Source organism: Lithobates pipiens, unplaced genomic scaffold, assembly GCF_037356315.1.
Source record: "Lithobates pipiens isolate NorthernLeopardFrog02 unplaced genomic scaffold, aLitPip1_a1.2 Scaffold_30, whole genome shotgun sequence".
Classification (NCBI taxonomy): domain Eukaryota; kingdom Metazoa; phylum Chordata; class Amphibia; order Anura; family Ranidae; genus Lithobates; species Lithobates pipiens.
In genome coordinates this window covers 164,546,697-164,563,562 of record NW_027507791.1, presented here as the reverse complement: position 1 = coordinate 164,563,562, position 16,866 = coordinate 164,546,697, and the positions used below count along the sequence as shown (strand labels likewise).

Below are 16,866 nucleotides of genomic sequence, written 5' to 3'. Positions count from 1 at the left end.
CCACATTCCCAGGACTTTTTTCCAGAGACTGGAGAGTCTGTTTATATCCTTTGTCTGGGCTGGGAGACCCCCCAGGGTAGCTAAGCAGATACTATATCTCCCACTATCGGGGGGGGGGGGGGCCTGGCGCTCCCAAACTTTCAGATCTACTACTGGGCGGCCGTTTTGGTCACAATTCGGTGGTGGTTCTCCCAGCCCACACAAAACCCGGCGGTCACCCTGGAGGCAGCCATCCTTGGCTCCTATGCAGCTCTGAGTAACCTACCATTTCGGGGGCTTAGGGCGAGCTCCTCCATGACGGGCTTGATGCGTACCACGGTGAGGGTCTGGCGGGAGACAAGGAGGAGCTATGGAAAGCCCAACCACATCTCCCCACATATGCCCCTATGGGGCAACCCCATGCTCCCTCACCTGAATAGTATCCCAGACCCTTCTCTGTGGGCGAAAAGAGGAATCGTCACTTTAAAGCACATAGTTTATCAGGGTAGGCTAATGATCGCCTGGGAATACTGGATGCCGTAGGCTTCTTTTTATGTTGTTGGCTTTGACCTTTTTTTTTAGCTTGTTTCCCAAGGTGACCATCTTGGCCTTTGTCAAGAGGCTTCAGAGTGCCCAAAGAGAGTGCCTACGGCCAAATCACCCTGAAAGAGCCCAATCTCATCTGATCTCGGAGGCTAAGCAGCGATGGGCCTGGTTAGTACCTGGATGGGAGACAGCCTGGGAATACCAGGTGCCATAGGCTTCTTTTTTTATTTTTATTTTTATTTTTTTATTTTGTAGTATGCGACATACAATGCAAAGGCAACTTCAAAGAATGTGTGATACAAATAGTTACAAACAAACGATCATATTGCATGGATATCAGAGCCAATGGTAAGAAGTCCGAGGAGAATAGCACGTGTACAGCTTTGCGGTCATATCAAGATGAGATTAAAGCTCCATCTCGTTGGGATCCTCTACCACTTAAAATATTATTGATACTAGCCCTGCTACCCTCGAAGAGTTTCGATATCCATAGATAGGGGAAGAGTATTGTGTAGTAGTCAAATGAGGTCGGAACATACCATTTTCTTTTCCCTTTTTTTGAGTTAAGAAGGGAAATAGTAGAACTGAAAGGAGGGAGAAGGGGAAAGAGAAGATTGGGGAAGGAAATGGCAGAAAAGGAAAAGAAGGGGTAAGGGGGTGTCGTGGGTAGAGTGGATAGGGTGGGGTCCCCTGCGGTCCCCTCCCTGGGAGCAAGAGACGCCCTCGGTTTACCAGCTTATCAGCTGTCCAACGTTTGGAACAGCGATCTCCAACGATCACCATGAGCTTACTATGTCTCGCGGAGGTATTCTTCCGAAAAGCACAACTGTTCCAGTAGAACCATCTGTTCCCCTGCTCCTCCATTTTATCCTTCATTGTGGCAGTCAGGTCTTCCATTCGTTCAATATCATTTACCCTTGCGAACCACTGGGTCACCGTTGGAGCAGTTGCTGTTTCCACTGACTTGGAATGCAGGCCCTAGCTGCATTGAGGAGATGTTTAAGTAAGGACTTATGATAACGCTTTCTCGACATAGGAGTTAGATTGAGAAGAACTGCTGTGGGATCATTGGCTAAGGAAATGTCTGTGAACTTGTGGATGAGTCTCAGGACAGGCTGCCAGAATGTTTGTAATTTAGGGCATTCCCAGAAAATGTGGAGAATGGTGCCAGCCTGTTGCTCACAGCGCCAGCAGCGGTCAGATTGACCGGGGAATATTTTGGCCAACACCGCCAGTGTACGATACCAGCGTGTGATCACCTTATATGAGATCTCCTGATATTTACTGCAGAGTGACGTCTTATGGGCGAAAAAGAGTATTCTGTCCCTCTGTGGTTTGGAGAATGTCGTTTGTAAGTCCCTTTTCCATGTAGCTAGGAAGGGCGGATCCGTGGAGGATTGTGCGTCTGTCAGGATTTGGTAGGACCTAGAGAGGGAACCACGAATTGGGCCATCATCCAGGCAAAGTTTCTCGAAGGGGTGGAATTGTCTAGAGAAGAACGAATGGTTAGGTAGTGATCCGAGGAAATGGATGAGCTGTCTAGCTCTCCAGCTATCCATTGCAACAGGTACTTGCTCTAGCAGTATGGTCCCCGTGGGAATCCAGCCCGTGGGTCCAAGAAATAGGGCTGCTCTCAGAAGCCCTTTCAGGGCTTGCCTGGTAATGGCCTGGTCAGACAGGCCCGGAGGGAATCTAGGATGTCCAATAATTGGGGTCATAGGAGAAGGGAAGTTAGTCAGGTGGGAAAGGTGAAAAAAACGATCCATCTCGGCGAGCGAGGGGCAAATTAACGGGTGAGTAGTCACACAGGACTCCAATGGCCTCCCCGCCCAAGGCAGACCAGCCAGTGGAACCCGCGCCATCTCCTGCTCTAGGTTGACCCATAGCGTCAGTTCCCCATGTCGGCACCAGTCAACCACCCGTGTCATGTGCGTCGCTGTGTAATATAGAGCAGGCTCCGGGAAGCCAATACCTCCCCGCAATTTCGGTCGCAATAGCATTGCCCTACCAATACGCGTATGTTTGCCACGCCAGAGGAACTTGATAAAGATTGAGCGAACCACATGAAAGAAAGTCTGGGGTATTTTGATAGGTAAGGCTTGTAGTAGATACAGAAGTCGTGGCATCGCGTTCATCTTCAACACATTACAGCGTCCGAACCATGTCAGAGCTAGTGGGTCCCATCTTTTAAGGTCCGCTGTAAGCCCATAGGCTTCTTTTTATGTTGTTGGCTTTGACCTGTTTTTTTCGTTTGTTTCTCAAGGCGACCATCTTGGCGTTTTTGAAGAGGGTTGGGCGTGTCTTGAAGAGAACGCTTACGGCCACATCACCCTGAAAGCTCCCGATCTCGTCTGATTTCAGAGGCTAAGCAGTGTCAGGCCTGGTTAGTACCTGGATGGGAGACCGCCTGGGAATACCAGGTGCCATAGGCTTCTTTTTATGTTGTTGGCTTTGACCTGTTTTTTTGCTTTTTTCTCAAGGCGACCATCTTGGCGTTTGTCAAGAGGGTTGGGCGTGTTCTTTTGGGGGCGTGGCCTGACACGAATGGCGACGGATGTTAGATTGTAAGCTCCTGATACCTGCGGAGCTATCCGTCGCCATCCACACGATCCGGTGCCCAATCCCTGCTCAAGCCACCTCGGCCGGCTAGTTGGAGCCTGCAGCGGTGTCCCAGGCCTATATTGCAGCGCTCGGCGGCCCGCTGACTCCGCGGATCCGCCGCATTGCCGTCCGCCGGCCGCCGCCATCTTTCTGCCCCGAGGCCTCCCGGAAAAGCCTTGGCCCTGCTGCCTGCAGAGGTGAGAGACCTCCATCGGTCCCCCCACGTTGTCCACCCTCCTGCCAGGATCCCTCCGGTGGCGTTCCCTGGACTCTGGGGCGCTCGGGGAGGCCGCGGCCGGTTCCGGCCCAGTGAGGCCTACTAAGGCCTACGGATCCCCGGTGTTTCCTGCGGCCGCCACCCGAGATCGTGCTCCGCGGCCGTTCCGGCCTACCACCACGGCTGAGGGTCCTGCAGTTCTACCGGACAGGTGGACTAGAGATGGCTGAGTAGGTGGCACTTTCTTTTTGGAGCGCCCGGTCGCCTCTCGACCACCCCGACCATTTCAGTGCCTTACAGAGCACTATGCACTCCGCTAAGAAGAAGGGAGCCAAGCGGAACAACAAACTGTTCAAATCGGCGCCTCAAACCCGACCTCCGGAGAGCTTAGCCGGTTATTTCACCGCCAGCAATTTCTATCCCCGGAGGCCAAGATGGCGGCGACTCGCACGGAGGAGGAGAGCGTGTCCCCAGGTCCAGCACCACTCTCGCATACAGAGCATACACCAGCAGATGGCTATCGGGAATTTCCGCCGGACCTCCACCCCATGGACGACGAACTGAGGCGGGCTGCCGTGCCGACAGGCGGAGTGGATGCTGAACTGCGTATGCTGCTCCAAGCGTTGCCGACGAAGGCGGACATAACCGCTCTGATAGGGACTGTGGAGGCGGCTCACCGCAAAGAGATGGCGGCAGTTAAGGCAGACGTATCGGCGCTTAATTCTAGGGTGGAGGCGGGGGAGACCTCTCTGGCTGCTTTTGAACAACGTGTAGCGGCGGTGGATAGACTCCAGGAGGCACACGCAGAGACTCTGGTGGCACAACAACTCCACTTGGAGGAAATAGAGGATAGGAATCGCAGGAACAACCTGCGACTCCGGGGCTTACCTGAGGCTACAGGCCCTGAAGACTTGCAGGATACCGCTCTTGCTATCTTCCGCGCTATAGAAGGCATCGAGCTCCCGGACCGGGTGGAGATCGACCGGATACACAGAGCGCTAGGCCCTAAACCTACGGACCCCCTGCGGCCCCGAGATGTTATTTGCAGGATCCACCACTATCCTCATAAGGAACAGATCCTATGCAAAGCCTGGAACGCCGGGGACCTGGAATTTGATGGGGCGACCATTAAGATCCTCCCGGACCTTTCCCGCCCCACCCTGCAAAGACGAGCCATGCTGCGGCCGCTGCTTGACCTTGCTCGCAGAAGAAATATAACTTACCGCTGGGGATATCCGCTTTCAGTGACATTTAAGAAAGATCAGAGATCGTTTACTTTGCGGAAACCTGAATCCCTGCCTGCCCTCTTTACCTTTCTTGGTTCAGAGCCGGTGAGGATGCCTGACTGGCTGGCTTTCCTCCCACGACCGCAAGGACAACCGAGTAAGTCTGGACAAGGAGCTGCAGTGCCTCCCGGATTACAAAGAGGTCGTCGCCGACCTAGAGCGGTCTCTCAGGAGGATGTCCGTGAATCTTGATCTGGCTCCCGGGTGCTACCGCCCAACCTCGTTTGACCGTAATCGGATGATCCCAACCCCAGGTTCGGAACTCACCTGCTCAGTTAAGTTTTTGTTTCTTATCTTTGCCCCTACATTTCCAGTTACCTTTGCACCTTGACTGCCACCTGGCTCCCTCATGGTCCCCTGGCACCACCCCCCCCCCCTTTTTTTTTTTCTCTTTTTGGTGGGCTACCCGCCCCGAGGTGTTGAATGATCCTACCTGCATTTTACCAGCCCCCCCCCCTCCGGGGAACTGTGAGGAGCTACGCCCCCACCCCTCGGTTGACGTATTTGACTTGCTGACTCTGCCCTGCCCGTCTGCCGTGGGACATCCCTTCTCAGTTACGGCAGGAACATTCCACGCTCCAGCGCCTAACCGGGGAGGACACCCTTTGCCACCGTTGGATGGGTGGGGATGGCTGCCGAGAAATCCCCCCATTGGCAACGGCCCTGAGAGTTGCAGTCATGTGAACCCCTCGGCTGGACATACGGACAGGTAGCCTGGACGGATGAGGAATGGGTTTGACATGTCTGCGCGCATGGAGCCCTGATGCCATGGGGGTTCTGGGGGCATGGGCATCCACTGGATTACGGACGCATTGAAAGATTCTGTCGCAGGTGTGTGTTTAGTTGGGGGCTCAGGTCGGGCTACCAGGCCGTTGGGCACCATTTGGCTGGCTACTTGTCCTGTATTAGGAGCCGATCTGGCTGACGATCGGCAGGCTATCTGGGGAGGGTTGACAGTCTCCTACATGGCCTGGTAGATACAGGATTAACAGCCCTCTTGCTGCGGCAATTCCTACGTTTGGGGCCAGGTGTCTACCGAAAAGCAGGTACGAGGGGGACGTATACCGTGGGGAATGGGAACACCTGTTTCGTTCACTTTTTTCAGTTTTTATGCATTTGTTGTCTCCTTTTTTCTGGGTTGGGGGTTATCCCTGTTGCAATATTTTTGGAGTGATACATGTTTTTTCATTTTTATGATGTGTCGGGTGGGGAGGTGTGGCTGGGCGCTCTCTTTTTGAGCCCTGTCCTACCTCTCCCCCAAATAGGTTGGTATATGTCACTGGGTTCTGCCACACGGCTCCCAAGCGCCATATGCAAATATTATACTGTGTAAGGGACAAGGTGTTAGACTTTGTCCCATTTTCCTGACTCTTTTTCTCTTTCTTCTTTTAACGTTTTTTCCTTTTCTTTCTGGTATCTGTTTTAACCTTCTGTTTCCTTCCCCTCTCTTCCCTTGCCCTTTCCTTCCCGGTCCTTTCCGCCACCCGCCCAACCCCCCCCCCCCCCCCCCGGGTCCCCTATGGCATTCGACAGACTTACAGTGATGTCCCTGAACGTTAAGGGTCTTAACACGCCGGAGAAGAGGCGTATTTTGTTAGATGATTTAAAACGGTCCCAGGTAGACGTAGCTTTTCTCCAGGAGACCCACTTTAAGGATAATAAGCTACCTTATTTACGAAATAAGCTTTTCCCGATTGCCTATCATTCCACAAACCCAACGGCTAAGTCCAAGGGAGTCTCCATACTGATATCCAGTAGGGTTCCCTGGAACTGCCAGAGCTACAATCTGGACCCCTCAGGACGGTTTGTCTTCCTTAAGGGTACGGTAGGCCTCACGCAGCTTACACTGGCAGCGATATATGCCCCTAATGACCACCAGGCCACCTTTCTGGAAGAGACTTTAGAACGTCTCCAAGACTTCAGAGAGGGCCAGTTGATTATAGGGGGAGACTTTAATGCCCCATTGACTCCCTCAGTGGACACTTCCTCCGGAAGGACCTCCATCCCCATAGGCCAACTCAAACGTATGTCTAAGACGTTCCATAAATCACAGCTGATAGACGTTTGGCGTCTGCAGCATTCGGGAGAGCGTGACTATACCTACTATTCCTCTGTACACCAGGTATACACTAGGATAGACTACTTCCTGATCCCCCATGCGCACCTACATGCCATTGAACACACGTCTATTGGACTTAGGACCTGGTCTGACCATGCACCTATATTTTTGACATACCGTATATCTGATCACGCCTCTTCCAGACACCGATTCTGGCGTCTGAACGAGAGCCTCCTGCAGGCACCGGAGGTGCTGGCGGAGGTGTCTAGGGAGCTGCATTGTTACTTCCAGGAGAATGCCCGACCTGGTTGTACGCCTGGGATTTTGTGGGAGGCTCACAAACCAGTGATTAGGGGGATCCTTATTAAGCATGGGGCCCGCATTAAACGGGAGCGTACCCAACAACTTACCCAACTCTTACAGAAACTTGCTGTTGCTGAGGGCAAACATAAGCATAATCCCACACTGTCCTCGGAGTCTGACTTGACAACCTTACGGAAACAGATCAACGATCTCCTCCACTACAGAGCTAAGGCACATTTACAGATCTGCCGTAGAACGACATATGAATCAGGGGACAAATGCGGGAAATTGTTGGCAAGAATGGTCAGAGACTTAAAACTTTCCACATACGTCCCTCATATTAACAAGGCAGGGGGCGAAAGGGCAATCCTGCCCACACATATTACACGGGAGTTTCACTCTTTCTACTCCACCCTGTACAACCTGCCTCTGGTGACAGCGCCCCAATCAGACATGGACGAATACGTTGCGACCTCTCACATGCCCTCTCTCTCGCCTGACACGCAGAGGATCTTAGACTCTCCCATAACTTTACCAGAACTCCAAACGGCCATGAAGTCCCTGAAGCCCGGGAAAGCGCCGGGTCCTGACGGCTATACCTTACAATACTACAGAACCCTATTCCCAGTATTAGGCCCCCAACTACTCACGGTCTTTAATGCCATGGGGTCGGGAGAAACGTTCGCCTCCGCTACCCTGGGTGCCCATATCTCCGTGATCCCTAAGGAGGGGAAGGACCCGGCGTCCTGTGGCAGTTATAGACCTATCTCGCTGCTGAACGTAGATCTCAAACTATTCACCAAAATACTGGCTACTCGGCTGGCATTGCATCTCCAGCAACTTATCCATCTGGATCAGGTGGGTTTTGTCCCGTCGAGGGAAGCTAGGGATAGTACCACCAAAGTGCTTAATTTGTTACATATTGTGAAATCAAAGAAGACCCCGTGTCTATTTTTAAACACTGAAGCCGAAAAGGCGTTCGACCGGGTTAACTGGTCGTTTATGTTTACAGTACTACGACATATCGGACTGGGGGAGGTGATGCTGAGCCGCATAGCTAGTATATATAGTAGTCCTACAGCCCAGGTGAAGGCCAACGGTATACTATCAGAACCTTTTAAGATCACCAATGGGACGAGACAGGGTTGCCCATTGTCCCCCCTCCTTTTCGCTCTGTCCTTGGAACCGTTTTTAGCCAAGATCAGAATGAACCCCGATATACAAGGGGTGGCAATTGGCCGACTGCACTGTAAGCTGTCAGCCTATGCGGATGATATGCTCTTCTCCATCACTAACCCAATAATTTCCCTTCCGAACCTCCTTAGTTCATTCGAGACTTACGGGAAACTCTCTAACCTTCGAATTAACTTTATTAAATCTGAGGCAATGGGGATATCTATTCCGGCACGTACTCTCTCGATGTTACAATCCACCTTCCGATTTAGATGGACGTCCTCTGCCTTGACTTACCTGGGCACGAAAATCCCAACTGACCTGTCTCGCATCTATGACTATAACTTTCCCCCTTTGTTGATACAGATTAGGGCACTGCTAGACACATGGCATAAGGGACTACACTCATGGTTTGGGAGATGCAATCTACTAAAAATGAGTGTGCTGCCCAAATTGTTATACCTCTTTCAGGCTCTCCCGATCAGAATACCTCCCACATATTTTAAACAGGTGCAGACCCTGTTTGTCCAATTTGTCTGGGCATACAAGAAACCGCGCATACCACGTGCCCAACTTTCTGCGCCCAAACGATATGGGGGACTGGCACTCCCCGATATTAGGAGATACTACCAAGCAATACACTTAGGCAGAATCGTGGACTGGGGGAGACATCAAGAATTGAAATTATGGGTACAGATAGAACAACGGCAGGTAAACATTCCCCTGCGTTCTGCGCTATGGTGTGGTGGCTCCCTCCCCCCTGAGATAAAATCGCATCCCTTGATAGCAATGACTTCAGGCGACACTCCAAAACTCCCTGACTACCAAAACCTCTCCCTTGACCCCGATTCTAGGTAACCATCGGTTCCCCCCCGGGAACTCACCTACACGCTTTCAGGCGCTGAGGGAGTCAGATTGTGTAACGGCTGCACGATTTGTGCGGCGAGATAGGTGGCCCTTGTTAACGGAGCTAACCGACCCAGCGGGCTCCTTCCAGCTCTCCTTCTGGGACGCAGTACAGATACACCATTTTCTTCAAAGCATCCCAAATCCCCAGTCTTACACACGACCGCTGACCCCATACGAGGAATTCCTCACAGGCACGGAACCAGTTTCTCGAGTCCTCTCTAAAATGTACTCGACACTGAATACACCAGCCCACTCACCGAGCCTGGCGTGCTTGGACAAGTGGGAGGCGGAGCTTCAATGCACCTTTACTGCAGTCCAGAAACAGAATATAATTGACCATTCTCTTAAAACGTCACTGTGCACTAAAATACAAGAGACCAATTATAAAATCATGACCAGGTGGTATCTTACACCTAGTCGCCTACATGCCATTTTCCCAGACACGTCAGCAAGTTGCTGGCGATGTCATGAAGAGAGGGGGTCCATGTTACACATGTTTTGGTCCTGCCCTAAGTTGGCGCCTTTCTGGACTGCAGTGCGAACGGTGTCTCAAAAATTTACGGACCTGCTGATTCCCAACGACCCGGCGTTCTTTCTACTTCATGTGTCCACCCTGCCCCCGCCGAAGATACAAGAGATCTATACTGCGACACTTGACTAACGCTGCCAAATCCTGTATCCCCCTACTTTGGAAACAAGACTGTCCTCCGACCGTAGCAATGTGGTTGAGGAGGGTAGAAGACATGAATAAAATGGAGGACTTGGTGTTGACAGCGCAACACAGACAGGACACCTACAGGAAAACCTGGTCTCTCTGGAATATGTTCATACTTTCAGATGAAGGAAAGTCGCTGCTTGCGACTTGAGCTGTTGTGATTACATGGACACTAGGCAGTACACGGAGGTTCCAACCCCATGGACAGGTATCTCAGTCGCACGCCTCCCATTGTCCCTCCATGCCCCCCTTCTCTCCCGATCCTCCCCCCTCTCCCCTGTAACTTACCTTTCTTTCTTCTCTCATTCTTTTCTGGTAGCGATATGTCGGCCTATATTGTTTAGATTTTGGCTATACCAACAAACTGGACCTCGGGGACATATGGACCCTGGTTATATTCTCTTTCTTGTGCTGTTGGAATATGCACTGTATTTTATATCTTGTCAAGATGAGTGACTTGGAGGCTGCGACCTCCATTTTTTTGCTACCGCTGTATGTTAAACGGGCCCTTATCCCATTGATGAAAACTAATAAAATATATATTTGAAGAAAAAAAAAGGGTTGGGCGTGTCTTGAAGAGAACGCTTACAGCCACATCACCCTGAAAGCACCCGATCTCCTCTGATTTCAGAGGCTAAGCAGCGTCAGGCCTGGTTAGTACCTGGATGGGAGACTGCCTGGGAAGACCAGCTGCCATAGAAGGATCTGGCCTGGTTAGTGTCATGATTGGGAGATCGCCTGGGAATACCGGATGCCGTAGGCTTCTTTTTATGTTGTTGGCTTTGACCTGTTTTTTTTAGCTTGTTTCCCAAGGTGACCATCTCTGCCTTTGTCAAGAGGCTTCAGAGTGCCCAAAGAGAGTGCCTACGGCCAAATCAACCTGAAAGAGCCCAATCTTATCTGATCTCGGAGGCTAAGCAGCAATGGGCCTGGTCAGTATCTGGATGGGAGACAGCCTGGGAATACCAGGTGCTGTAGACTTCTCATTATGTTGTCGGCGTTGACCTGTTTTTTTTCCTTTTTTCCCTTGGCATTTATCAAGAGGGTTGAGAGTGCACAAAGAAATTGCCTATGGGCACAACACCCTGAAAGTTCCCAATCTCGTCTGGTCTCAGAGGCTAAGCAGGGTTGGGCCTGGTTTGTACCTGGATGGGAGACCACCTGGTTTTTCCAGATGCCGCAGGCTTCTTTTTATGTTGTTGGTGTTGACCTGTTTTTTTCGCTTGTTTCCCAAAGTGATCATCTTGGCATTTGTCAAGAGGGTTGAGAGTGCCTAAAGAGATCGCTTACAGCCGCATCACCCTGAAAGCACCCTATCTCTTCTGATCTCAGAGGCTAAGAAGGGTTGGGCCTAGTTAGTACTTGTATGGGAGACGGCCTTGGAATACCAGGTGCCGTATTCTTCGTTTTATGTTGTTGGCGTTGACCTGTTTTTTTTCGCTTGTTTCCCAGGGTGACTATCTTGGCATTTTTCAAGAGGGATGAGAGTGCCCAAAGAGATTGCCTATGGGCACATCACCCTGAAAGTGCCCGATCTCCTCTGATCTCTAAACAGGGTTGGGCCTTGCTAGTACCTGGATTGGAGACCACCTGGGAATACTAGGTGCTGTAGGCTTCTTTTTATGTTGTTGCCGTTGACCTATTTTTTTCTGCTTGTTCCCAAGGTGACCATCTTGGCGTTTGTCAAGAGAGTTGAGAGTGCCTGAAGATATTGGCTGTGGCCACATCACCCTGAATCTGTTCCATCTCGTCTGATCTTGGAGGCTAAGCAGGGTCGGGCCTGGTTAATGCCAGGATGGGAGACCGCCTGGGAATACCAGGTGTCGTAGGCTTCTTTTTTTTTTCAAATATAATTTTTTCTCCAAACAGGGGAAGATGGTCCCCCGAGTACATAATGCAACAGAGAAATACAGAGCAAAAAGCAGCTGAACAATACTTGATACAGGTATATTCGCAACGGTGAGTCTGCCTTCCATCAATCACAATGATTCGAGGCACGAATAAAGTACTGTACCAAGATCCAGGGTCACACAAACCCCAGGTCCCTCCTGCATAATCCATCCAGAGGGGGGTGTGGGGCCGTAATTCCCAATTTTCCACTTTTTCCAGAAGAGAGAGGGGGTGGAGGGGGTGAGAGATAGGAGAGGAAGGCAGAAAAGAGAAGGGGTGAAAGATCATGAAAGGAGAAGAGGGGACGAGACACGATGGCAGCCACTGTCCAAGGGGCCAGTCAAGGAAAGCTCAGAGCACTAATGCGATAGCAGGCGACATCCTTCCAGCGAGAATATAATGGTATTCCAGATGTCCCAGGTTTGTTTAAAAAATTCTTGTTTACCTTGTGATGTGAGGATCAAGTCCTCCATTTTTTTTAATGTCCTCTATTTTCCTAAGCCAGTGAGTAATGAAAGGGGGGGGACATTTTTTCCAATAGAGAGGGATGCAGGATTTCACCGCATTTATCACATGCCGTAAAATTGATTTTTTTGTACTTCTTAATGGGAATCTGTTAATGATGCAAGAGAAAGAATGCAGCCTCTTCCTGGATGGAGAAGTCTGTGAATTTTTGTGTTATGCATCGGATCTCTGTCCAGAAGTCCACCAAGCTGGGACAGGACCAAAAAATGTGGAGCAACGTGCCCTCTTCTTCTCCACACCTCCAGCATATGTTCGAGGAAGAGGGGAAACATTTATGCAGCTTTGATGGTGTCAAATACCACCTGGTGAGAAGTTTAAAATTAGTCTCCTGTATCTTCGTGCACAGCCAGGTTTTGAGAGCCAAAGTGATAATGCATTGTCTCTGTGCTGGGGAAAACTAGCAATTAAGGTCCTTTTCCCAGTTGGACAGACAGGTTAAGTGTGGGTAATCTGTTTGAGAGAGAATGTGTGCCAAAGGGCCTTCGCTCCTACATAGAGTCTCAAACTCCATCTGAGGATTGGTGAACGTTTGAGGATTGGGGATGGAATGGAGAAAATTATGTCGTTGCGCCGCTCTCCAAAAAGGCAGTTGGAAAAGCCCTGTCGGATCTGTTAGGGTTGAGAAAGAAGGCCATTTTCCATCAATGACGAATTTAGACGCATTGTCTAGGTTGGAATTTCTAAGTGGGTCCCCGGTTTAAAGTTCCGATGGCCACGTATAGGGAATAGGGGGGAAGTCAAAGACGTGAGTGTGTTTTGGGTAGCGATCAGGTGACTGACTTTCAACTAAGCCCCTATAGTGGGATGTGACGTCAATTCTGTGGGTAAACCCTTATAGCGCCACATGGCGCTTCTTAGCGGAATTCGGGAGTGAGCTTAGAAAGTTTGTTTCGATTCCAGTCCAATACACACCCCAGATGGGAGGCCAGGTAGTAGCGACACAAGTCAGGGAGAACCAACCCTCCCTGTTGTTTAGACAATGTCAGCTGTGACCGCTTAAGTCTTGGATTTTCGTGGGCCCAGTTAGATTGAGTGAGCAAGGATTAAGCTTGCTTAAAAAACGGGACTGGAATCTGGATCAGGAGAGCTTGGAAAAGATAGGTAAATTTAGGGAGTATGTTCATTTTAATGAGATTGCATCTCCTGAACCAGGAATGGAGGCCAGAATGCCACCCGTGAAGCAAACTGCGGATCTTAGTGACAAAGGGTGGGGGGAAGTTTTAAGGGCTGTACGGGTCAATTTAAATCGAAAATTGGACTGCAAGTCTAGTAACGTTTGCGGGGGGACTGCAACCCCCATGGCCTCTGATTTCAAGAAGTATCCCGTATATCTGGAATTCCCGAAGGAGATTTTGCAAGGAAACTCTGGGATTCGTCAGCGAGAACAGCATGTCATCCACGTAGGCAGATATCTTGCAATCAGTAGTACCCATTTGGAGTCCCGTTATGTCTGAGTTTTGTTGAATTGTGGAGAGAAAGGGTTCCAATGACAGGGGCGACAGGGGGCAACCCTGTCTGGTCCCATTCCCGATGTCAAGGGGAGATGAGAGCACCCCATTCGCTTTGACTTGAGCTGAAGGGCGTGAGTATATTTTACTTATCCATGCCAGCATCCGTTCACTCAGACCTATATGGCGAAGGACCAAGAACATGAATGTCCATTTGACCCGATCAAAAGCCTTCTCGGTATCAGTACTCACGAGAAGACAAGGGGTCCCAGATGACTTTGCTTTATGGACCAGGGTAAGCACCTTAATGGTGTTGTCCCTATCTTCCCTGGTGGGAATAAAACCTAACTGGTCAATATGTATAAGGGACTGCAAGTGATGTGCCAATCACGTGGCGAGGATTTTAGAGAATAGTTTTAGGACCGAATTTAGGAGGGAAATGGGTCTGTAGCTCCCACATAGGCCCAGGTCTTTGCCCTCCTTAGGTATCAACGAGATGTGGACTCTAAGGGTATCCTCAGGAAAATCCCCATTTGAGCTCAGAGTATTAAATAAATTCACCAAGCGCGGGCCGAGAATAGGGAGGAAGGTCTTATAGTATTGTGCGGTATATCCGTCAGGGCCCGGAGCCTTACCCACCTTCGGAGGTCCCACGGCCGTCTGGACTTCTTCCAGTGTGATCGGGTCCTCCAAGTACTCCCGTGAGTCCGATGAGAGGGTTGGTAGACCAGAACCGGTTACATATCTGTCTATATTGTCCTGTCCGGACCCTGAATCAGGCAGGTTGTAGAGATCAGAGTAACATTTTTCAAAGACTTTGGCTATTTGGGTTGGGGTAGAGGCCCTCTGGCCATTCTCATCTATCAACTGGGGTATGTAAGAGGCAGATTTAAACTCCTTTACCGACCTGGCTAAGATTTTTCTGCATTTGTCCCCTGACTCCTACGTCAATTTACGACAAAACTGGAGTGTCGCTTTCGCTTTATAATGGAGTAGGTCAGCAATCTGGGTGCAGAGTGTCCCCAATTCAATCTCTAAGGTCCGTGAGGGGGCATGTTTATGTTTGGCTTCCACAGAGGCAAGTTCACGAAACAGATTAGCAAGCTGTTCCTTCCATGTTCGTTTGATGCCTGCCCCGTGCCTGATAAGTACCCTGCGGAGTACTGACTTGTGAGCCTCCCAAATTATCCTCGGGTCGCAGTCCTGCGTTTAGTTTTCTTGGAAATAAAGGTCCAATTCCCTGGTCCATCTGCTAAAACTTCCGGTATCTGGAGGAGGCTCTCATTAAGGTGCCAGAATAGAGACCTACGTGAGGGGTTCCTAGAGAGGGTGTAGGTAAGGGCTACAGGAGCGTGGTCAGACCAAGTAATATGGCCGATGGAGGAAGAGCTCACCAAGTGCAGTTGGTCATGTGGAATCAAGAAGAAGTCTATCCTCAAGTATGATTTGTGAGGGGAAGAGCAAAAAGAGTTGTCCCTTTCCCCAGAGTGTTGCAGACGCCAGACATCAACTAATTGGTCATTCAGTAAACACTTAGTAAATGAGGAGCGAGGAGCAAGAGGCAGAAGTTTCAACCGATGGCGAAAGGGGACATTAAAGTCCCCACCTAATATCAACTGGCCCTCCCGAAAGTCACATAATCTGTGCAGGGTAGTTCTGAGGAACGTATCTTGGTGATCATTGGGAGCGTACACAGTGGCAAATGTAAAAAGGCGCTCTCCAATGTGGCCCCTAAGAAAAAGATATCGGCCCCCAGGGTCCACCAGAGAATCCTGGAGAACCCAGGGGAGCCTGCTAGAGATCAGAATGAAGACTCCCTTGGTCTTAGAGGAGGGGTTAGTAAAGTGGTAGACCTTAGGGAAAGATCTCGACCATAGAAAGGGGAGACTAGTATTTTTAAAATGTGTTTCTTGTATAAAGGCCACATCAGTACAAGAAGTCTTCAGTTCTCACAGGAGGATCCACCGTTTTTCAGGGGAGTTCAGTCCCTTAACGTTTAGAGAGGTGACCTTGACTGAGTCTGCCATCGCTCCTCTGGGAGGGGGAGGGGGACGTCAGAGAAAAGCAAAGAAAGTTGAACCAAGGTAGGTTTTGGGTAGGTAATGGATGGCGGGAACTAAGGGGGAGAAAGGAAGGGCAAATGGAAGGAAAGGTAAGGGGAAAAAGAGGCCGGACACCTCAACCCCAGGGGGAGAGGGAAATTAAGGGTTGTCCGCACTCAACAGTACAGGAAGGGTATACTAAAACAGCACAATTATGCTATAGCACTTACCAGATGTACACTGGGTTTAAAGCGCTGTCCTACGTGGGTTGGTGGGTAGACAGGTCGGAGAGGGAGCCCCCAAATCCTAGTCCCCCCAGTCCCGGCAGTGGTAAATGTCACGTCTGATACCGGTATGCAAATAAAAGACAATCAGTAACATCATAGAACCAAAAAACAATAGTATAATCAAAACAGAGGTAGAGCATATAACTGTCAGCACTGAGGGGTCTCCTCAGCTCGCCCTAAACGTAGGCATGCACGAGGGAGCCCATCACAACAGAAAAGGCATCACAAAATGGAATCCACCACCCCCCGTCCCATACCCCAAAAGTACATGCAGTCCCCGAACAAATGCATTTCTCCCTTTGGCAGATTGTCCTCTCCTTACCCCCTCTCCCCCGTCCACACCCCGGGGGAAAAGGGGCAGGGAAGAGGGGAAAAGGGGGGTGGAAGGGGGGAAGGGGGAGGGAAGGGGGAAAGGGGGGAGTGAAGGGGGAAAGGGGCGAGGGAAGGGAAGGAGGGAAAGGGGCAGCAAGGGAGAGGGGACAAACATGCCGAAATGTCAAGTCCTTTAGCGCACTCACACCAGCAACAACCCGGACGCCAAAAATTTTAACTCCTCCCCTCCATGGTCACCACATCAAGATGAAAGAGGAGCAGCCCTGGTCGGTGCATGGAGAATCCGGCAGGCAAGGGGCTGGGGCCACCATCCCTCCATCCAACGGGAGACTTCACCCGAGCAGCAGTCCTGGGGCCCGCCAATTAGTGTCTCTCCTGCATCGCCATCGGGGGCTGTGTAGAGCATCCAGAGGGAGGCTGGGACCGCCCAAACAGTAAGGGGTTAATCTTCCATGGGGGTCCAGAGTCACACTGGAGGGAAGCAGTGGGTGGGTTATGGTGCTGCTTCCCCACCCGTGAATTGCAGGACTACTACCTCCTCTGTCTGCATCGC

The 16,866-nt window shown here is 50.6% G+C and overlaps 3 pseudogenes; all 3 read left to right on the top strand.

The window, feature by feature from the left end:
* Window positions 1-623: 623 nt before the first annotated feature.
* On the top strand, window positions 624-742 carry LOC143948065 (5S ribosomal RNA; annotated as a pseudogene).
* A 2,096-nt stretch (window positions 743-2,838) lies between these two features.
* On the top strand, window positions 2,839-2,957 carry LOC143947566 (5S ribosomal RNA; annotated as a pseudogene).
* An 8,544-nt stretch (window positions 2,958-11,501) lies between these two features.
* On the top strand, window positions 11,502-11,620 carry LOC143950091 (5S ribosomal RNA; annotated as a pseudogene).
* The last annotated feature ends 5,246 nt before the right edge of the window (window positions 11,621-16,866 follow it).